The 24,829-nt window shown below is 35.8% G+C and overlaps 1 pseudogene; it reads left to right on the forward strand.

The window, feature by feature from the left end:
- The window catches only part of LOC149533494 (putative pectate lyase 4), a 70,861-nt pseudogene extending 46,767 nt beyond the window's left edge, over positions 1-24,094 (forward strand).
- Positions 24,095-24,829: the final 735 nt, after the last annotated feature.

Consider the following 24,829-nt stretch of genomic DNA (forward strand, 5'->3'; position numbering starts at 1 on the left):
ATACAACAAGTGAGAGATTGTTGAGATAATGGGTGTTGCACATAGTGCATAATATTGTTATATTGTATTATTTTATTTTATTATGTAATGTTTCACCTAGATAGATGTGAAACATGTAAAGATTCTCATGGGATATTATTCATGAGTTGTATTGTAACATTGTGATAATATTTCATGTAATTAGTTAATACTGGGGAAAAAAATAAAATGCCCAATATTAAATGTGGGACCAGTGGGTTAGGTAGCACATGGTTTTAACTCATAGTTTATGTAATACCACTTGGTGGTTTTGTGGGGGATGTACTACTATATAAGCAACCACAAGGGCAGTTGTTGTAGAGAGAGAAGGGAAAAAGGTAAGAGTCGAGCAGGACAAGGCTTGACGGGTTAGCCAAGGGAGCATTTGTGAAGGTTGGAAGCATGGCATGGGATGTGTGGATTCATGCTTATTCACATAGTTTGCTTGGTTGTTGCTATGGCTTTGAAGGCTTCCATGGTTGTATGGAAATGGTGTTATTTGACGAATAATACATGGTGATGGATCCTTTTGGAGAGGGGGTTTTCCCACAATGAGGGTTTCCCAAAGTATATCTTGTGTCACAATTTTATGGGTATGTTTTCTTTTCTCTTGCATGTGGATTTCAATTGCATGTATATTTTAGATCTATTATAGGTTATGTGGAAATGGTTATATTCTTTCTTACAAGTTTTCTTACAAAAACTAAATGCTACCGATGCTCAGTAAACAGACATAAAATGTTGTAACTTGGTAATTATTGAATGTGCTTAGTAAATGTTTAAAATATAAACTTTAGATGTCACCTATGATAACCATTACTTTAACTTAGTTGCAAACACATAAAAGAAAATAGCATGAACACATTTGACATCAGGATTTAACATGGAAACCCAATTTAGGAAAAACCACCAGTTGCAACTAGTTACAATTTTCACTCTTTCGAAGTGAGCCCTATTAGGAGCCAACCATCTTGAAGATTAGAAAATACACTATTAGGTGTGACCCTATTAAAGCATTTAATCACTCTATTAGTAGTGACCTTGTTATAGTTATTGAGACAATTCAATAGAACTACCACCTTGTTAGAGGATTTGCAAATAGTTATTAAGCCAACTCTGTTAAGAGATTTAGATCACTACTAAAATGGTTAGAGAGTAACAATGAGATGACCTAATTTGAATGCAACTTAAATGCTAATTATAGATCTTTGTTCTAGTTTGTACTTGATCCTTTCTAATAGAATATAGCTTTTTTTGTTCCTCAAGGATATTCTTCTTATCCTTCAAATTCACTTCCTCTCTTCATCTTCAATATAGCATCTTCATACTTGCACACTTTGAAATCACAACTTGACCTTATAGTTATATCTTTCACTTCGTCAAGTTAGCTCAAATACAACTTAGAATAATTAATATTCATCACCTTAGTAAGATAGAATCAATAGATAAATCAATTAAGTTTAATCTCCCAAAATAAGAAAATCCTTCATTAGCCAACCCAACTCAATAGAAATTAACTCAAAAATGATTTCTTGTGTTAATCAATAGAAGATTGGTTAACACTGAAAACTTGTAAAAATCCTTTGGCAACTGAATGAGCTTGGTTAGCACTAGTTCCATCCAACTTTCCTTCATTAACTAAGTGAGCTTGGTTAACACTCATCTTCTGCATACTTTCCTTTGATGCTCGAGTGAACTTGGTAGACACTTCCTTCTGAACTAGGCAATGACAAGAACACTCGGTAGATACAAAAAATTCTATGCCATTTGTGTAACACCAAAGACAATACACAATTAATCAATTATATCTTACAATTATGTATAATATGTACATATAAACCCCTTTCATCTTACTCACTGCATCATTACTTTCACTCAGGAAAAGTAGGAAAGAGATGATAACTTAATCACTTTGGTGAGAATTCTGTCTGATTACTTGTGAGGAAATGGAGAACGTAGTTTGTCTCATGAAAATGTAGTTGTGGTTGGTGATGACTGTCTCTATTTTTGGATTTATTATTGGTGGCTCAAAAATGCATGATCACACTCATAGAGATGGTCTTGGAAAATATCCCAAGAACAAGACTATTTCTTATCTAGGATCATTACGATTGAGAAAGGGTATGCGACATGCTAGTGTAATAGAATATAGTTAAATTCTTTGGGAAAAAATTTTTGGTAGAATTTTGCATAATTATTTTTTAAATTGGAGTGTTATGAAATATTGTTAGATTAATGTTTTCATTGGCTTATAATTCATATATTTATAAAGATTTTTTTAGTCTTTTCTTAAGATATCTATAATTCGATTCATTTCTTAGAAAATGTTACAGAATATCTTTACAGATTCCTACATTAGTTTAGTTTTAGTTTGAGGAAAATGAATCACTTATACATGATAATTAGGTTTTTCCCTTTAAAACATGATTTAATATCAATTCTATAATTTATTTGATTGCGTTAGGAGGTCCAATACCTTGGCTAGGAACTATAGGGAGGATTTGCAAAGGATCTAATGGAACCAAATGTTAGTTCTCAAGTTGTGGCCTTGGGTGACTCCTTCCCACGTGCACCATTGGTTTTTCTAGGGGTTTCAAATATGGTCGTAAAGGAATTTCATATAGAGTGACAAGATTTGATGATAACCACACAAATCCCCCTTCCAAGTACAATGTGCTATGCTACAAATCTAGCATCTATCAACCCTAGAGGAGTCTGGATAACCTATGCTAGTGACATAAAAATTAGATTTTTTAGTATGATATTTGTCTTCAATCACACAACCATAGATGGTAGGGGAGCAGGGGTGATCATCACTAGATCTACTATTACACTTAATAGAGATAAAGATGTTATTATTCACAATATTCAAGTCAATGACACCACCTATGACAACATTCACATATTTAAATCCAACAGAGTGTGGGTAGATCACTTGACCTATTTTGATGATGCAATTGGTTTGGTTTCTACAATTGAGGGATCTACTAATGTTACAATTTCAAAAAAAAAAATTATCCAATAATCACTAAAATATATTATTTGGCTCCCAAGATTCAGAGACAATTGATAAGAAAATGAGAGTCATAATGTACATAGGAACTAGATTAAATTTAAATTCTCCTAATCATAATACCAATGGAAAAAAAAATCCATAAAAACTTTTTACTTCATCATTTCATAGTTTCATGATTTGTTTCTTTTCTTTTCTTTTGGGTGGGGATATTGTCATGTGGTGAATAATCTGTATGTTAACTAGGGACATTATGCAATTGGGGCACTAGTTCATGCACATATGTATTTGTAGATGCTCAAAAATGGTTTGCATCTATGGTTTCATCACTTCTTCATACTAATTCATCTCATTTTCTCAATCCACTAATTTTGATCTTTTGGCCAACTTGATCATATCTCAATAGTGTTTGTCATCATTCATACACTCTCTTACTTAAATTTTATATCATTTCATATCAACTCAAAACCATTTCAAATCAACCTAGAACCAGTCCTAATCATCATGAAACATATCAAACATCCAAAATCAATCATCATCTATCCAATCCTAGGCATTTTTGTGGCTTCTAGTGCCTTGGAAACCTATCAATCTATCAAATCTTATATATCTGACCTTAGTACTATCATGGCCCTCAAATCTGAGTCAAACTATCATTCATGTCATATGATCTTTGACATCACTGATTTTTTCAATGCTAGATCATAGCATTATGAACCGTTTTAATAATATTGACTGTGTCCATCGATATTATTATGATTAACCTTATTAATTAATCTCGATCCTGTAGCGTTTACAATATCAATTAAATGTTATGTATCTTTAGTTCATGTCATGTGTCCTTGGCATGTTATCAATTTCAATCAATCAATCAATTTGACCATGGCTTTGGCCTATCCATGATCATCTTAGTCGATCCACATCATCATCATCACATTTTCATCGAAGGATACTGTCACACTTATTCAATCAATTTGGCCAATCATTTACTAATTTTCTCTATAGGATTAAAATCTTATCATTCTTACTAATTATTATTTGTAATTTTCATCCTCAATCAATTAATTAATTTTATTAATTAATTGGTTCATCATTCACAAACCATAGAAATTCTCAATTTCCTAAGTCATATTTTTCACCATTAATTCCATTTTCACAAATTTCTATTTTGTGGAATAAAGGATTTTTAATTCAAATATTCCACACAATATTGACATCATCATAACACATGGGTATGACACCTCATTGATTCTTCATTGACACTTGGGTAAGATATGTCATAATCCAATATTCTTATGCTCTTACACACATCCATATTTGGCTTCCATTGTCATAGATGCTCTTCCTTTTTTAGCCATGTTTGACATCTAACCATCATAGAATCCTACACTTGGCATCTTGTTTCATATACATAATAGATTCTCCAAGGAATCTCTTGCCATGTTGCATATCAAAGGTGATGATTTGAATGCTCTCATCTTCCATGTTGATTATAAAATGAGCATTCTTCTTCTCATTTTCAGTCCCTAATTCTTAAGTCTTTTCAGGTCCTTGGCTTTTTAGTATTTTTACTCCATCTCTCACACTAAAATCACAACTTCAAGTATTCTCATAGCATTATCATCACTATAGGATTTTTCTTCATATTGTGTGCACTCTAGGTAATTTGGAGCTACATCATATGGAGAAGAAAGAAGGACATGGGATCTACAAGTGAAAGAGGGAGATTTAACATTGTTTTGCTTTTATTATTCATTTGGCTTTCATGGTAGACTATAGTGTGTTAAAATATGTTTATTGGGTTTGTGATTTTCTCATAGTATGTTATACATTAGCCTATTTTCTTGGCCCCACAATTGGTCAACTCGATATGAGCATGCTTATCTAACTTGGGTTTTCTTGTTTTGTGCTTGTAGGTGCAAGGAAGGAGCTCACTTGGAAGGGTATAATAACTATTTTCACTTCTTTATCACACATAGATTAATTAGGGGGTCCAATAATATGGTTATATACTTTCATTATATTAATTTTGTTAGCTTGTTGTCCTTGGGTGCACTCTGCTCTATCAGGGCACACTTGGGAACTCTAGGAGGCAGTTTTAGGGGCCTAGGAGACACCATAACCCTTTTTGTTGTTCTAGCTTACCAACTATTCCTAGAAACTACCAATTGTGCCCTTCTAAGCCCCAAATGCACCATGAGCATAGTCTACACTATCTAGGCACACTTGGGTGTATAGGTTTCAAAATTTCCATTTTTTGGGTCTTACTTAGGTAGGATTTCCCCACAACTTGCCACTAACCTCCCAACTATGCCCAGAAAATACCAACTGCACTCTTCTGAGCCCCAAGTGCACCATGGGTGAAATTATCACTACCTAAGTGCACTTGGGGGAATTTTAAGCCATTTTGGACTTCCGAGGTGCAGTCTACTCTGTCAGAGTGCACTTGGTTCACAGAAAGGACCTGTTTCAATGAGAATTTGCATCTAAGGTTTCCATTTTCTTTTAGGACATAGGTTAGATGATTTTGTGTTACTAATGATATGTTTGCAACATATAGTGATCATTGGATGAAGATATGATTATAACAAACTTCTAATGCTTGTTTGCAAGATGTTGTTGAAGACCCTATGTGTTTGTCAAAACCATGTGTGTGGATTTCTTAGGTTAAATAACACTTCATTTGGTGCTTAAAAGGAACTTTTTATTTTCTACTTGGCATGTCTATAGTTTTTAAATCCTTAGGATTTTCATGGATGTATCCTCTCCCCTCATCATTCGTGGATATTGCGTGTAAGAGAAATTTGTGTAACTTCTATAGTGAAGCCTGCCTTGGACCAAGATCTCTGATATTGGGTATGCTAGGGGATGACTTTAGAGTGGTAATGAGCCAAAGCTAGGTCAACATTCTATCCACTATATAAAACTCAATTATGGTGAAAAACCATGTCAACAGTATTGGTGCATGATAGCTCTCCTCGAGTACCCTTATGGTGCGTCAAAACCTAGTTCTCGGGGTTGGGAGACCTTCTATAGAAGTTTATCATTCACTTGACTTGAAATAGAATAACCTTACTAAAAACTATGTTTTAGTGTCCAAAATCCTTTCTATCCACTAGCTCAAGGGGTCACCCATGCCCACAAAGACATCCTACATTCTCACGGTCCTTAGTAGAGACAACAATCCCTTTGGAAGTCATGCCCCTTAGGAAGCAAATCTTAGTAGCCCTGAGAAGTGAGTGCACTGTAAGGGGGAGACTATGGTACCAAGATCCTAGGTTTTTCACTCTAGATAAGTGCAACTAAATTTTGGTTCAAGTAGGAATTCAGTGGATACAGTCCTAAAGCCTAGGTTGTGGTGTGTTTGTTCACTTTTAACAGTAGTTATTCTTGTCTTAATGTGTCTTGCGTGTGTGTAAAACATTAATCAAGATAAAAACTAAATCTCAAATTTACACCTTGAAACTTATCATAACATTACAAATTTTCAGAACATTACAATCTTTGTCAAAACTTTTCAAACTATGGTCCAATACATTCAAGACTTGGAAAACATGGCTATTTGTGATCCTAAATGTGCTTGGCATAGCATAGCTTTAATCCTTGCATAGAGTCACCATAGTTTAAACCTCATATTTGCATCATATAGGCTTCATTTTGTATCTTTTAGTCCTCACTTAGTATCCCTCATCCTTTACATTACATTCATGGTGACTTGAAATGGTGGTTATGCTGATCAAATATGAAATATGGAAATTTTTCATTTTCATACCCCTCATTTTTCATTATTCATAGGTCTCATAACATCCTTAAACACCTAAAAATCCAAAAAAAAACCTCATATCTTGCATACCCACATCCTAAGTATCAAGTTTTGACTTGTTTTACCAACTGCACTTCTATTTTACCAACCTAACCATAGTATGAAAATGACTACTATAGTATGAAAAATGAAGGTTAGGGTTGGATTTTAGACTTGGTAATGATGCTAAGGGTTGATTTATGCAAGGTATACTATGAAAGGGATGGTTCTCTAGGGTTGATAATGATGCTTGGAATATGCAAAATGAGGGTAAATGATCAAGAAGATAATTTGGTTGATAGACAAGTTGATAGGGTTTGATAGTGGATATGATGCTCAGGTTTTGAATAATGCAAGATGAGGGGTATATGCTACTAGGATAAGTAAAAATGAAGTTTAGGAATATGAAAATTTAATGGAAAGGGTGTATGCAAGGTTTGTCAACTTAGTGGAAATCTTTAGAAAGTATTTTGTCTAGGAGCTTAACCTTGTGATAATGGACTTTGGATCTTGACCAAAAATGATAAAAGAAAAAAAAGATCAAAATGATAAAGATGAAAAGGTTAAATATATCAAGACATAGGTAGATTTTGACCAAAGAAAATCATAAGAAAAGATAAAAAGACTAGTCAAGATCCATCATCCATCAACCTAACCATACTTCATTTTTCATTTTCATAGGTTTCATAACATCCTTAAACACCTAAAAATCCAAAAAAAAACCTCATATCTTGCATACCCACATCCTAAGTATCAATTTTTGACTTGTTTTACCAACTGCACTTCTATTTTACCAACTGCACACTTTAGGTGCATAGTTGGTAGTTTCACAACACACTTGGTAATTTTAGAGAGAACTTGGTAATTAGGGATGTCATTCTAGGTTCCAAAACCCTAATATATACATCCACACCTTGCATTGCATCCCTAAACCTTGCAAAATACTCTAGAACACTCAAATCATTCACATTTTGCATTTTAGGCACCCAAGCACCTCAACCTCTATTTACCCATTGCATACCTCCCACTTACCAATTGCCTAAATTCAAGGCCCCAAGTGCACCAAGGGCACACTTGGTACCATTTGAGCATAGTTGGTAGTTTAGGTGCACACTTGCGAGGCAAGTAGTCCATTTAGGTTTTCCTCCACTTCATCTACATCCTTAGGTATCATGCCAGCACTCACTAGGACACAATCAACATAGAGACTTGAAGAACTTTATCAACCTCTATTTTTTGAGGCACTAACACAACCAAATCCTCATAAAAGAAAAAAAAAGAGAAAGAAAACCCAAAAAACCTTTGACAAATATCAAATCAAGGCATCACACATGTTACTTGCAGACCCCTTAAACATGTATCTGTAAGATTACCATAACCAAGAGATGATGCAACAAACCCTAAATAATGTACCTACTATGAGGTTTCCTTCAAACACTTCCCCTACACATGGAATAGTTCAATGTAGTCCTAACTTTGAACCCATATTTGGGTCGATACCACTTGGAGGTGGAAGTGTACCAACCACACTTGAGGATTAACAAACACACTCCTTTGAATTAAGAAAACCAAATGCAAGTACCTTCAACTATAATATGTCAAACACAAAAAAAGGTATCATGCACCTAAGTGATGACTCTAAAACTAAATATGGCATCACTAATGAAGAAATGGTTATGGCATGTCAACACAAAAATTTCCACAAGAACTTCAAACTTTTAGTAGCCTAAGAAATTTTTTAATTTGATCCAAACTTGGAGGGACCTAAGTCCAAACATCAAACCAAAAAAAGCATTGAAAAATTACAACCCATGATTAATTTAGACTTAGATAAGGGAAAACAATATTTGGAGTTTTCAAATGCAATAATGGCACCTATAAGGTCCCATCAAGAATCAACCATCTAAATCCTGAAAAGTACACTTGAACACATCAACATTAATCCATTGTTTGATGAACCACAACCAATGAAGGGAAATAAGACTCTTCCTAAGTATCCCAAATGGATATTAAGAATTGATCTCAATCACATGATGCAACAACAAGATGTACCTAAAGGGACTTGTACTCTAGGGATGCCAAACATGCCTCCTTTGGACGAAAATCCACAAAGTGCACCTTTGCTCCTAACTCTACCAAGTGTTATGACATCAAATGTTATGGATACTCCCATGAGTACACCATGTGAAACATCAAGTGAAAAAATCCCTATTGACACACAAAGGAAAAATCATATTTGACATTACACCTATTCCCAAAAGGAATGTACATTGTCAAATCAACATGATGTCCCAAGGAGAAACCTCTAAAACACAAAGGTGAGAAAGCAACAATACCAACATGGTGGCCAATTTTCAAGGACATAACCAACTACCCCAACAACATCAAGTTGCAATAATCCAAGGATCTAATGTTTCCAACACAGATTCAACCTATCAAAGGCAACATCAACCACAACAACAACCTCAAATGGTGCAAGGATCCAACATCCCTAACACAAAATCCAATGTAAACCCACTTGATTTCCATGCCATGTATCAACAAGAAATCCAAAAACAATAAGCCATGTTTTCTGAGCAACAAGAGAAACTCAAACAATAGTTGGAATACCAAAGATGCCTTGAGCAACAAATTGCATACCAGCAATATTTGTTACAACAAGAACATGTGCCACAAAAACCTCAATAAATACCTCTACAACAACAATCACATACATGGTCTCACATACAACCAACAGAGGTATCCAAACAAAAATCGCAACAAATGGCACAACAAAAACAAATGGTACATCAATCACATTCAATACTGCAACAAGTGCCACATCAAATACCACAACAAGTACCCCAACATGTCTCACAATAGGGACCCTTTTGTCTTTGAGGTACTAACATACCTCCACCACCTGGTGGCACATCACAAGATTCATTAGACTCAAAAATGTTAGAACCAAGTAGGCATGGCTCTCACCATAGAAAATGGTCTACTCATAGACACAAAAGACTTGAAGGGAAAGATATCATGCAAAACTCTAATGAAGAGCTATTACAATAATTCAAACAACTTTCTAAACAAGTCAAGGCATTAGGAGTCCAAAAGAAATAGGTTGTATATATGAAAAGGGACCTACTTCCTAATCCATTTTACAAAAGTCTATGTATGCCTCCATTCCCAAAACACTTTGAAGCTCCAAGGTTTGAAAAATACCAAGGAAAAAGAAACCCTATTGATCACATCCAAGAATTCTCTGCCTCTTGTACCGAACTTAGTGATGAGCCCACTTACTTGATGAGATTGTTTCCCCATTCTCTAGGGGGGCCACACTTGAATGGTACTCTAAACTTCCTGGTACTATCAAATCATGGTTAGGGCCAGAAGATAATTTCATCTCCCACTTTACCTTTAACATTATGAATGAGGTGACACTTTCTAATTTGTGCTCAACTAAACAAAAGATGGGAGAACCATTTATCACATTCTTACTTCACTGGAGAAGCTTGGTCAGTCAATGCTCACTAGACATTCTTAAAGAACAAGAAGTTAACATATGCATTGAAAACTTAGTCCCAAACTTGATGTATGAACTCAAAATCAAGAGTCCAAGCACCATTTCTAAATTGATGAAAAAAGGGGCTAGTATTGAAGATGCTCTTATCCATAAGGGAATCCTCAAGATAAACATGGAAATCACAAACACCAACTCATCTAATGACAAGGAAAATTTTTTCTCCAAAAATAAGAATGTGAACAATGATGGCATTGTGGATGCCCACATGATTAGCACAACACAACCCCAAATGACTTTGAAAGGTGGAAACCCTATGAATTCACAAACTCCCAATCAAACATCAACCCCACAATAGAAGACTAAGACTTCCATATAGGACAAACCTCGAAGACACCCTATAACCAAGGATGGGAAATTCACACCATTGGGGATACCTCTTTAGACTACTCTAAAATAGTTAATAAAAACTTCCTACAATTACCTCTAATCAAAGACCAACCATTAACTAAAGAAGATTGGTGGGATGACCAAAAAAATTGTGATTAACAATGCACTAAAGGACATAAAACCTTATCATGTTTCCAACTAAACCATTTAATACAAGATCTTATTGATGATGGTATAATAACAGTCAATCCATCACTACTAGCATCTAACTCCAATCACACTATCTTCAAAGATCCTTTAGGTAATCATGACAAAGAGAAACCCTCAAGTTCAAACTTCAACTCACAAGGTAATGTGAATTACATGTGCACTGAATATAACTACACTATCAACTATTTCAATGAGTCAGATACCCACATATCCACAGTCACCTTAAAGGTTAAATACCCTCATTGTGCTATCACTACATATCATACCAAGATCACTCTACTTGGAGCCCCATCTAGACCTAAGGCTTCTACTAGACCTACACCAACTAGTAGACCTACTGCTCCTACTTCATCTGATGATAGCCTTGTTGAATAGCTTGACAAGATGCCTATGCAATTATCCATCTTGGAACTACTACATCTATCTCCTCAACATCAAAATATCTTGGATCAAGCCCTTAAGGAGTTAGTAGTCTAGCTAAAATCGATGTTTCCTAGTTTGGAGCCATGGTTGGGAACCTATCTACATGATAACATATGACCTTTTCCCATTGGGATATTCCTAAAGATAAACCCAACCATAATGATCCTCTTCACCTTGAAGTCTTTGTCCAAAATGTTAAAGTTAGATGTGTCTTAATAGATGGTGGAGAAGGACTAAATATATGTACTCTTAAAGTTGTCAAGGGTCTGGGTTACTCTAAGGATGATGTAGATCCCTCTCACAGAATTCCAATAAAGGCCTATGATGATGGTCATTTCTTCTCCAAGGGTGTCATCATGTTACTCATTAGAGTTGGTCCATCTACTAAGAATACATTATTCCATGTCCTAGATATAGAAATGAAGTGCAACATGATACTAGGATGACCTTAGCTTCATGCTATGAAAGTAGTAGCCACTACAAATCATCAATGTCTAAAGTTTTCCTATAACAATGTGGAGGTCACTATCCCTAGCAATCCTGACCCTTTCTAGTTTTGTGCTAATCCAAGAGATGCTATTGCATACCAAGTCCCAACAAACAATGAAGCACAACCCATAGATTTCTCTAAGTATGTAGATGTTGATATACTTCTCAGTAAGGCCAAGGAACATCTAAATATTGAAGACAATGGGTGTGGAGAATACTTTATGTCTCAGGTATCCCACATTAGGGAGTCACCAATTTCTCCTCAATCTCATGGTAAATCACAACCATTTCAAGCACAACTTTCAATGTTTAGTACAAAAATACCACCTCTATTAATGAGAATACATCTGTATGTATTAAGAAAGGAAAAGGAAAAAAAAAAACCACTTTTCTATCTCCTAACAAGTATGGACTTGGGTTTATTATCATGTAGAAACAAGGCTATGATGTCTACAATGGTCTTGGATGTCAGAGACAATTAATAATTGAACCTATCACTATAAAAGGATGACCTCCTAGTTTTGGGCTTGGATTCAAACCATTACAAATAGGCCCACCAATTACTATGATACTAATGTGAAAGACTATGGATGTTTTGAACGATGAAAAGGCATTTGAGGATACCCATCCTAAACCAAAAATCCTCTAGTTTCTAAGCATGACCCCAATGATACCACTCAATCAGATACCCATATATCTACCTTCAATCAAAGTCCGTTCAACACTGATGATGGCATCCCCTCAAGTTATCTTGAACTATTGGATTGGGACCAATGTGGACCACCAATCTTTGATTGATTTGAAAATGATGATGCTCTCACAATAGACTTCAAAATATATGAAAGCATTAAAATTGATGATCATCAAGAAGTAATATCTCCTAAAGGGAACACACTGGTATATTTTGGGGAGTCAATTCCATCTTCTAGATGCAAAGAAAAAAATGAAAAAAATAGGTCTCTTGGTGAAAACGAAAAGGTGCCATTAGACCATGAATAATCAAAACCTAAGCAACTCCCAAGGATACAAAATGCAAAAGATGATGCCATGAATATCAGTGTTCCAATGCTCAACATGCCACAAAGTCTTTTTGAGCATTCTCAATTAGCCTTCATGTGGGAAGATGTTGGTCTCAATCCTCCCAATCCTTCCTTATATCCAATTGTTTCTCCCCCAATCCTACTACCTAACTTGTCTAATAACCAAAATAAAACTTCTATCCAACAAGCCTTTAAGCATGTCATCATCAGTGACATCCCACATAACAAATCCTTTAACACATTCATCTTAGATTCCTTGATTTCCAAGAGGCTAACACTATCTTACATATGGTACACAATGGTACATCTCAAGGTCTTTCTAGTGGTTTGATCTTAGGTACAGACTTGGAATGACTCCTACGTAGTTATGGTCAGTTGTGAGTCCAGAGATTATCAGCTAGTAGCACCAACAACATATTTCTTCTTAACATTCATCAGCAACATTCATGATTCTATCTAAATGTCCTGAAAAAATATTTTAAAAATTTGAAAAAAGTCATGAAAATATATCAAAAAAATAGCAAAAAGTCTTGAAAAAGAAAAAATAAAAAAGTGAAAAAAGTCATGAAAAAATGGATTCCTTGATGAAAACCTAGAAAATAGGCATATTGCATGAAAATTTGAGTCAAGAGAAAATTTTCATCCAAAACCTAACAAATAGGCACTTTGGGCAAGTGCCATGGTGAGAACCCGGCAAACAGGTGCCATGTGTAATCAGTTGTTGCTCCTCCATCTACCAAGATTCCATCTAGTTTTTTCCCCTTTTGTCATTCCCTAATCATATCCTTCGTATTGCAAGACATCCCTAGTCCCTTGCCATGACCCATGAACTGGTTAATGTCCATTATTATCTTACCTAAAGTATCACCAGTCTATACATACTTTGTCATTGGCCTTTGTACATAGTATATGTCTTGTCTGGGAGCATATTACCTACATGGTGCATGAGTTTGAACTTGAACTGGGGGTATATCCCTAAGCACTTTTTTATCCATTGGACTTATCACATAACAAATTAGAGCTAACACTTTTATATGCTTTTATAATCCTAAAAAAATCCTAAAAATTCAAATATAATCCTGAAAAAATCCTAAAAATTCAAATACGATCCTAAAAAAGTACTAAAAATTCAATATGATCTTGAAAAAATTCTAAAATTCACAAATGTCCTGAAAAAAGCACTAAAAATCATAAAATGTCCTGAAGAAACTAGTCACACCAAAAACATCAAATATCCTTGAAAAAAACCCTAAAAATCACAAAACCTATCAAAAAATTGTAATAAACCTTATCAATAGTCATTGTGGATAATCACCCCTTTTGTGTGAACAATTGCACTTTGCAAACTAAAACTTGAAGCACTACACTTTCAAGACAATCACACCTATCTAAGCAACATGAACCAACAATCAATCCAACATGTCACTATGAAGCTATCAACTAAATCAACAATCACAATGATCACATGATCAACCTATCAAACACAATCTGAGGACCTAAAACACTAAAAAGCAAGTAATAATGGACAAGAATAGTTGTTGGATCATGTTGTTTAGTGAGTGATTTAATTTTCCTTTATTTTTTCTTTGATCATGTTCCTATGCCACTCAATGATATAAACTGATCTATAAGAGTGGTCAGGATGGTTCATGGTCATGCTTTATTTTTTATTTGTTAAAATTTACCTTTGAGATTTTGGGGCATGTATATATGCCTAAGGAAGGAAAAGGTCATTTTCTATCTGCATCATGCTTGTTTACACAAAAGATTTTCATTTTGCGCTTTGGCCCTTTATGCCATGATGTGTTGCATTCCATTTTCCATATCAAAATAAAGCTCCATTTGACATATAGTGCACTTTACAAAAGAAAAATTCTTCTCATCATACTAATAGTTCCCCATCTCATCTCCTCCATCTTCTGTGTCTTCTTCATCTACTACCTTGGTCTTGTACTCTGATACACCAAAAGAATTGTTGTCCTACATTCTTGCATATGTCAAATGTCCAAAATGATCCAAAGCAATACATCTTTGCATAATCATGTTATTTATATTATCTTTACATTTCATTTGCATTTATTTTACATTTTGCATTCATTCCATATAATTTTACATTTCATTAGTATTCATTCCATATCATTTTACATTTCATTTACATTCAATCCATATCCTTTACATTGCATTAGGCATTCATTCATCAAAAAAACATGTGGCAAAAATAAAACATGGCATTTCCTATGCGTAACATGTGATAAATCAACACATAATGTCATCATACCAAAGTTCACATAAAAAATCATAAATATATCCATATAAAACATCTAAAGAATATGCATAATCCATCTATAGTCATCATAACATAAGTACATCTCATAAATGTCTCACAAAAGTATCAGAGTAAATGACCTTGGTTTACATCAATACTAACTGCCCATAGGTGTGAACCATGAAAGAGCATAATAGAAACCAAAAAGCAAAATAGAGAAACCCCTTCATACATGAGTCTTTCAATGTCATCCCATGCTATCCCTAGCCTTGTGGCCTCTGTTTGGCCTCGAAGATGATCCCTCTTCTCTCTACGGTGGTCTGATAGGCCCCATCACCCCTACACTACTCTATTTCCTTTGTGTCCCATGGGATTGAGACCTCGATGCACATAAACTCTCAACTCTCTGCCATGGTGGCAACACTCTCTCATACTAATCCCTCTAGTAATATGCTTCCATGTGTGCCCTTCTCATCATCATTTCCATCTCTCCAAATTTTACATCTCTAATGTTGCTAATGAACTCCTAAGACTCCTACACTACCATCTCTACCCTATGCATCATGATGTCTCTCTCAGCCATAGCCTGATCTCTCTCTACTGCAACTATTTCTCTCTCTCCTATCATGTCATCGCTCTCTGCGACAACCTGATCCAACTAACTTTGTAGACTTCTAATCACCTCCATTAGCTCTAACTAACTAGGCCCTACCCGTACCAGTACTAGTTCCCTATCGGTATAGTCTGCTAGATCCCCCTCCACATCCATCACAACTACCTTCCCACTTATGTCATCATCAGCATCTCCCTCACCACCATCATCCCTAGCCTCCCAATAATCATCCTCATTCTCTCCCTTGTCACCACCTCCAACACTATCCCCACCCCCACTATCTCCACTGTCCTCATTGTCAGCTCCCTCATCCTCCCTCTCATCATCACCCCCCACGTCACCCTCATCATCCTCATCTCTCCCCTCCTCATCCTCTCCCCCATCCTCCTCCTCCTCCTCCTCCTCCTCCTCCTCCTACTCTATTGGGACCTTGCTCTTGGTACTAGTACTATTGGATTTGTCAAAGGCCTCGGGTGATGCTTTGAAAACCATTTGTCATATGCTATCATTATGCTTGAATCCACTACATTTTTTGCTACCCCCCATATCCTTGGTTGTAACCCCTTTAGCTATGCATATGCCACCTATGTCCTCTTGGGTGCTCCCCACTTCTAAACCTCTACTTTGGACTATGCAAATAATGCTAAACATATTGATACATCCTTCCTCTCACCAAACTATCTTCATACTTGCTCTGGCAAGTACATCTCTATCACCAAATGCCCAATCACTATGTACCCTTGAGATAACACTCCTACCTATAGTATGGTAGGTGAATATCATCATCATCCCATCTGGGGCAATCTTTGTAAGATCTCTAGATAAACTATCTAATGGCATCTATCTGATGTCAAAAGTACCTTGCATGCCCTAGTGGTCCTTGTGCCAATACACCCCTATAACTATATGCATAGGGCAAGTCCTCCACAAACTCTCACTCTACAAGAGGCCTAAATATTACAATGTGCTCATAGGCTTAGATTTGTAACAATGTACAACCAATGCTAAATGACAGACCACCTATGTATGCCACATGATACAGATAGTAATACAACCTTGCCAACATGCATGGATATCAGGAAAACATAATGTCCTCCATCACCATCTAATCTAACACCCAAACCCATCTGAAAAGAAATCTATTTCCCTACCTATCTGGTATCAATAGCACACCAATCACCCAACAAATCATTGCTATCAATTTCTCATGATATGCCACTAATAGGTCCCAACTAATTTTGTAATCTTGGATCCCTAGCTCCTCATCTCTGCATCCAAATAAATGGTGTACTGCTACTTGTCCTATAGTTGGGTCATATACCACTAACTCTCCATGAATAGGGATCCTAAGGATAGGTCATACATCCTCTAAAGTCATAGTCACCTCCCTTTTTGGGAGATGGAATGAACCAATCTCTGAGTGCCATCTCTCTATCAAAGTTGTCAGTAGACCCCTAATCCCCCTCACCTTTGGCATGAATGTAACATGATATAAACCAAGACAAGCCAAGATCCCACACTCACTAGCTATCATCTGGTGATGTAACACAAGACTCTATGGACTATGTCCCCTTTTCCATAATAGGGACAACTCCTTCTGCATAATCATATAGCCTATGTCAACCTCCTATGATTTTGCATCTAGTTTACCCTACTTTTGACCAAAGTTTAACTTATTTTGACTCTAGCTTGACTAAGTTTAAATTTTTCTAAGCATTTTTGACTATGTTGACTTATGTTTTGAACTCTTTCTATGGTTTTAAACATTTTTACCAAGTTTTGAGTCATTTTGAGCTCATTTGCATCATTTTGACCCTATCCTTATTCATCTGCCAGTCTTTTTCCTCCATTTGAGCTAAGTTTGACTAGGTTTGACTTTTTTCTAATCATTCTAACCTTAGCTAAACTATTGTTTCAACTCTTCCTATGGTTTTCAACATGTCCTCCAAGTTTTAGGTCATTCTAAGTCTGTTTGCACCCTTTCAGGCCATTTCCACTATTCTTTGTCAGTATTTACCCAAGTTTGACCTACACTTTCCCTAAGTTTGATCAAAATTTGACCACTTAGACCACATTTGACTAAATTTTAACATATTTCTAACATCCCCTTAGGGTTATGCTAGTCCATCCCAAGTTCTAGGTCGATTCGGGACCATCTAGACCCTGTTCGGACTCTTGAAGCATCTTGGGACATAGTTGGGGCTCCCAACTATACCCAGGGCACACTTGGTGATATCAAGTGCCCCCAAAGTGCACTTGGGAAATTCAAGTGCACCCATGTCATATTTGGATGCATTTTGAGTGCAATTGGGGTGTTTGGATGGCCTAACCTGGCCTTGGGACTCCAGTTTGACCCAGTTTGACCTCGACAAACTCCTAGGTGCCTAAAAAGTAGGGAAAAGCATGGAAAAGCATGGAAAAGCATGAAAAAGAATAAAAGATACAAATATGGGCTTGATGTACTCACTAGAGCTCCAACATCTACCCTTTTTTAGAAGGTCCACACTTGTTTACCACAATGTTGCTCCCTGGGTAGCCGATCCATTCTCCTTGCTCCAAAGCTCTTTTCTTCCAAAAGTGAAGGTGAAAATTGTTGAAGTTGAGAAAACCAACTTCACATATCCTCAAGAACACCTTCATGCAAATATCTTGCAATGAAGAGAAACCAGAAAATAGAAAAATCAGAGCTTAGAAGTTCTCAAGAATGTGAGAGCAGAAAAATGTATTCTAAGTTATATGAACAAAATAAAAAAGTTCAACATTTTAAGGTGAACAAAACCATAAAGGAAAGAAAAATAGGTTTTTACATTATAATTAATATAAAATACTGATTATATGCACCTAAGAGTGCTAAAGCACCTAGAGTAATAAATAACTTACTCTAACACCCCCCCTTAAGCGAAGCGTAGGAGGAAGCTAACCTAGAAAATCTATGAAAGCAGGAAAATGGGTCCCAACAACAAAGCTTGATCAGGCACCCAAAACAAGGAAATCTTTGTAAACTGGAGATAAAGGAGAAAACCCAGTGGGAAAAACCCCTCTCCAAAAAGAGATGAAAAACAATAGAAAGAAAATGGCTCAAGAGACTCTCTCAAAACCATAAACAACCCCCCCCACATGAGAGAGAGATGAGACATCAAAGCCCCCTAAGAATGAGGAAGCCCATGTAGAAATGAATGAACCAATCAAACCCCAATGCAGAAGAAATAAGGGCATAGAAAAAGGAAACCATTGAATGACAGGAAGGCCTAACTAATGCTCAAAGGAGTAGACATGAGGATCCTAAAAAGGAAGCCCTAATGCAAGTGCGTTGACATTATCATGGTAGAGGAAATGAATGTCCTCTTTAGAATCTACAAAAAGTGCTCCTAGAGGCTCAATGAGTGGAGCTAGAGGGTCCAGTAGAGCTGAAGAAGAAAAAATTTCAACAAGATGTGGTGTGGTGATCTTAGGAACAAGACAAAGGTTCATGTGTCCTGACTGCACCACATGATGCTCTCACCAAAGAGAAGAAGAATGCTCCAATGATAGAGATGGCAGACCAAAGTGCAAGAAGGTGTAGAGAGGGGTGGTATGATCAACTATCCCTATAGCAATAAGGCCTCCTATTGTACTATCCTGAATGTAGACTAAATTTGTAGTACTCAACTATCTTCCCTAATCCACTATGTGTAATCTGATACATCAAGAGAATATTTGTAGAGAGAGATGGAACATACAATACATCATTGAATGTGCCATCCTGAATGTGAATGGAACCTTTCCTACAAACTTTTAGAGCAATGTTATTCCCCATGAGAATATGAGGAATCAGAGAAGATGCAATATTGTGAGAAGCACCTGAATCCAATATCCAAGGGACCTAGGAAGGGGATGCAATGGAAGCCCGTAATGCATGACCCTATCCAAAATCTGGTGAAGATGTCAAAGAGGTGGATGAAGGCTAAAAGGATGAAATAGAGCTCTTTTGAAGAAGATCTTGCAAATCTACAATCTATTTCTCATAGCCATCAAATCTCTTCTCAAAACAATGTGTCACATCATGAGATCCTTTCTGACAATAGGTACAAGAAAGAGTCTTACTCTTCTTTTTCTCCTTCTTGTTAGAAGAAGAGGATGGACTAGTAGAGTGCTAAGAAGAGGAATTAGATATCTGCTTTAGCTTCTACTCCTATGTATCCTTGGCAAGTAATGCCTATGATGGTGAACCTATAAGTGAATCCATCTGAGTGAGCTTGGACTACTTACGAGTTAAGCTATCACAAAATATCTCAAAAGAGGGCATCTGATGTCTATTACCCAAGGCATCCATAGTGGAGTAGAAAGTGGAAGAAAATATCTGATACTATCCTCACAACTTTGAGACTATAAAAACAATACACTCATCATCTATTTTGTTTCTACCACATCCCTGCAAGATTGTGCATAGAGATTAGAACTTCATCAAGAAGTCCTCAATGGTGGGAAAGCTATCAGGGGTCAAAGAAGTCAACTCTGCATCAAGATGAAGTTTTTGAAACTCATTCACTTGGCCAAACAAAGTCTAAAATTTGAGCCAATAAGGTCGTGGAGTAGTCAAACCATCCAAGTGAAAGAGTAGATTGTCTGAAATGTTTAGTGCAATTAATCCCATGGCTTCATCCATTTTGTTTCTATGATGAAGAACCTCAAAAAGACACTGTAAAATAGGTTGTTTTGCATCTAGACATGACCATAAGCCTCTTGACATGAGAAACCTAGTCATCTGTGTCTTCTAGGTGTGATAGCTGTGCAGCGTGAGTTGGATCACAAAAGGATCTAACATTAAGAGAAAGAAAAGATGGAAGTAGAAGGGTTTGATTCTGAAGAAAATTATAGAATAGAAAATGCTCACCCCCACAAAAAAAAAAAAAAAAAATCCCCCAAAACCAAAGCAACAACTATGGAAAAACACAAAAATTGAGAAAAGAACCTAGAATTTAGATGTAGAGAAGAGGAAAATAGAAGCCTCTACATCAATTCCAAATTTGGAAGCCTAAATGGACTTAGAATACAAAAAAAACTAGCACCATTGTCTCCATCTCTGAGTTAGCTTTTCGGTGCTTCTTTTGGATTGCAAAAATACGTCTGTATGCTCAAGTTATGAGCAAAAAACTAACTACAGGTCTAAAAGAGGAGCTCATTGGAAAATTATAGACAATATCCTAAATTTGATGCCCATAAAATGATGTCAACATGTCATAATATGACATCAATAGATCGTGATGGGATGATGATGTCAAGCTAGGAAATGATGATGTCATCTGACTAAAAATGACATCAGCACATCGATGGTGGTGACTGAGCGGGGACTACCAGTTGCGGTGGTGCCTGGGTGGAGAACCTAGCGGCACTGCTGGAGAAAGAGGAGTGGTGGCGGCTCCTTGGTGGAGAAAAGGTGGTTGGTCGGTAGAGTGGTGTCTATAGAGGCACTGGGGTAGGAGGTGAGTGCTACTATTGGTTGAGTGGACTGTGGGTGGCCAGTAGGTGGCCGCTTGGTGGTGCCTGGACGATGCAGCGATGGTGCCCCTTTTTTTATTTATTTATATTTTTTTTGAAAAATGTGTCCATAAAGCCTCCTCGGGGGCTAAAAATTTTTCCCAAATGCTCGAAGGCCAAAAAAAACAATTTTTTGATGTATTTTGACTACAAATAGCCTTTCAAATCCAATTGCAACATCTGTTTGAGCCCAAAGTGCCCCATAAATTTTCCCTTCACCCTTTTGAAGAAAAAAGCTCCAAAAAAGCTGGGGTTTCTGACTATGAATCATGGCTTCAAAAATCTTTAGACAAGGAAGCTGTAGGTCCACTCTAATACCATGTAGAAGTTGAGAAAACCAACTTCACAGATCCTCAAGAACACCCGCATGCAAATATCCTATAATGAAGAGAAACCAAAAAATAGAAAAAGTAGAGCTTAGAAGTTCTCAAGAATGTGAGAGGGAGAAAATATATTCTAAGTTATATGAACAAAATACAAAAGTTCAACCTTTTAAGGTGAACGAAACTCTAAAGGAAAGAAAATTAGGTTTGTGCATTATAATTAATATAAAATATTGATTATATGCAACTAAGAGAGCTAAAGCACCTAGAGTAATAAATAACTTACTCTAACAAAAATGACTTTCAAAACCCTGTCCGAGCCCTTTTATAGTGTGTTGCTATCTAGATGGATGTGCAAGAATCCTTTTTTGAGTTTGTTGTGATGCCCTTTTGCACTCCAGAGCCCATAACTTTCATGTTTTAGCTCTGATTTTTGATCCGTCAGTTACTATGCTTTAATTTTCTCATTGTCAATGAATTGACCTATCATATGCATATTTTGGTCAATTTATTAAGGAGGCATAAATATATACCACCATTACTAGGGCATGCTTCTATGGCTTTTTCATTAGCATTCTTTGACACAATGCTCTAAATCACATTGTATCAAAGAGGGGCAAAATGTAGACACTCAAAAATGGTTTGCATCTTTGGTTTCATCACTTCTTCATAATAATTCACCCCATTTTCTCAATCCACTAATTCCAATCTTTTTGGCCACCTTGATCATATCTCAATAGTGTTTGTCATCATTCATACACTCTCTTACATCAATCTCATATCATTTCAAAATCATTTCATATCAACTCAAAACTATTTCAAATCAACTCAAAATCACCCAGAATTAGTCCTACTCATCACAAAACATACCAAACATCCAAAATCAATCATCTACCAAATCTTAGGCATTGTTGTGGCTTTCAGTGCCTTGGAAACCTATCAATCTATCAAATCTTATCAATTTGACCTTAGTATTGTCATGGTTCTCAATGCTAGGTCAAACTATCATTCATGTAATCTGATCTTTGACATTGTTGAGTCTTTCAAAGTCAAATTGTGGCATTATCAAGCATTTTAATAATATTGACTATGCTCATCACTATTATTATTGTCCACCTTATCAATTACTCTCTATCCTATAGCATTGACAATATCAATTAAATGCTATGTATCTTTAGTTCATGTCATGTGTCCTTGGCATGTTATCAATTTTGATCAATCAATCAATTTGACCATGGCTTTGGTCTATCCATCATCATCCCAGTCAATCCACATCATCATAACATTTTCATCAAAGGATACTATCACACTTATTCAATCAATTTGGCCAATCATTTACTAATTTTCTCAATGAGATTAAATAACCCATAATTTAATCCTATCATTCTTACTAATTATTCTTCCTAATTTTCATCCTCAAACAATTAATTAATTGGTTCATCATTCAAAAACCATAGAAATTCTCAATTTCCTAAGTCATATTTTCCACCATTAATTCCATTTTCATAAATTTCTATTTTGTGGAATAAAGGATTTTTAATTCAAATATTCCACACAATATTGACATCATCATGACATGTGTATGACACCTCATTGATTCTCCATTGACACTTGGCTAAGATATGTCATAATCCAACATTCCTATGCTCTTATGTACATCCATATTTGGCTTCCATTATCATAGATTCTTGGCTTTAAGTGGGCTTGATGTGTCATATGACGTGTCATAGATCCTCTTCATTTTTTAGCCATGTTTAACATCCAAGTATCATAGAATCCTACACTTGGCATCTTGTGTCATATATGTCATGGATTCTCCAAGGAATCTCTTGCCATGTCACATATCCAAGGTGACAATTCCAATGATCTCATCTTCCATGTTGATTATAAAATGAGTATTCTTCCTCTCATTTTTGGTCCCTAATTCTTAAGTTTTTTCAGGTCCTTTTCTCTTTAGTATTTTCACTCCATCTCTCACACTAAAATCACAACTTGAAGTATTTTCATAGCATTATCATCAGTATAAGCTTTTGCTTCATAATTGTGTGCACTATAGGAAGTTTTGAGCTACATGATATGGAGAAGAAAGAAGGACATGGGAGCTACAAGTGAAAGAGGGAGTTTTAAAATTTTTTTGCTTTCTTTATTCATTTGGCTTTCATGGTAGACTAGAGGGTGTTAACATATGTTTATTGGGTTTGTGATTTTCTCATAGTATGTTAGACATTAGCCCATTTTCTAGGTCCTACAATATTCTAAGAAGAATGCTTTTGTGCCCAGGAAAGACCCTGAATTGACTCAATGGTTTCCAAGGTATGAATCTAAACATGACACTAGTCAAAACATCTAGTCCAATGGTGAAATGATTTTGAATAGCACTAAATTTTACCAATTCTTGTATAATGGACCATTGAATGCTCCTCCTTACAAGAACTACATGCAATATCCTCCTATTGTTAGCACTATGACAGCTCTACATCTTCTTTAATACTCTATTGGAGTTCTTCAGAAAGGAAGCATTTGTTCTTGCCTTCTAGATTGATGAGATATGGTGTTTTCTTGATGAGTTTAGGTTTACAAATGTTGATTTTATAGTTATTCCTAGAACATTTATGTTGTTTCATGTCACTCCATGATCCATTCAGACACATGCTGAGATTATGTTCGCTATTATTATTTTTACTATTGTGATCTCTTTTGTTCAATTAAATTGAATGATCCAATTTAATCGAACATGTGCGTGGTTCATACATTTTATTTATGGAAAAAAAATATTGTATGTATGCCACTGAGTAGAGAGATATATTACTTTTCTACTGAACTATAGATATTAGCTACCAATGTGACTTTGAATATCATCTACTCAATTGGTTTAAAGTGTTTCAGTTTTGGAGTTATGCTTTTAATGAATTAGTGTAATATTTCATTAGATAAATAAATTTTTGGAAGAGATTTAATTTCTAATATTTTTAGTGTTATATAGAAATTTGGATTGACACATTGTTCTTATTAGATAAACTCAAAAGGTTATCAAAATCTTAATCTTATAAATTGTCTTATTATTATCAAGACTCAATTGTGTTCTTTCTGGTCATATTAATTCATTAAAGTTTAATGAATATCAATTCATAACAACCCAATAAGAATGAATAACACACTTAGCACTTGTTGCATTAAGGTGGTGCTTACAAGGGTGAAACCTAGACATTCTCTTAGGTCACCC

Source organism: Cupressus sempervirens, chromosome 10 (assembly GCF_028749045.1).
Source record: "Cupressus sempervirens isolate cs-2001-9-10 chromosome 10, ASM2874904v1, whole genome shotgun sequence".
Taxonomy (NCBI): domain Eukaryota; kingdom Viridiplantae; phylum Streptophyta; class Pinopsida; order Cupressales; family Cupressaceae; genus Cupressus; species Cupressus sempervirens.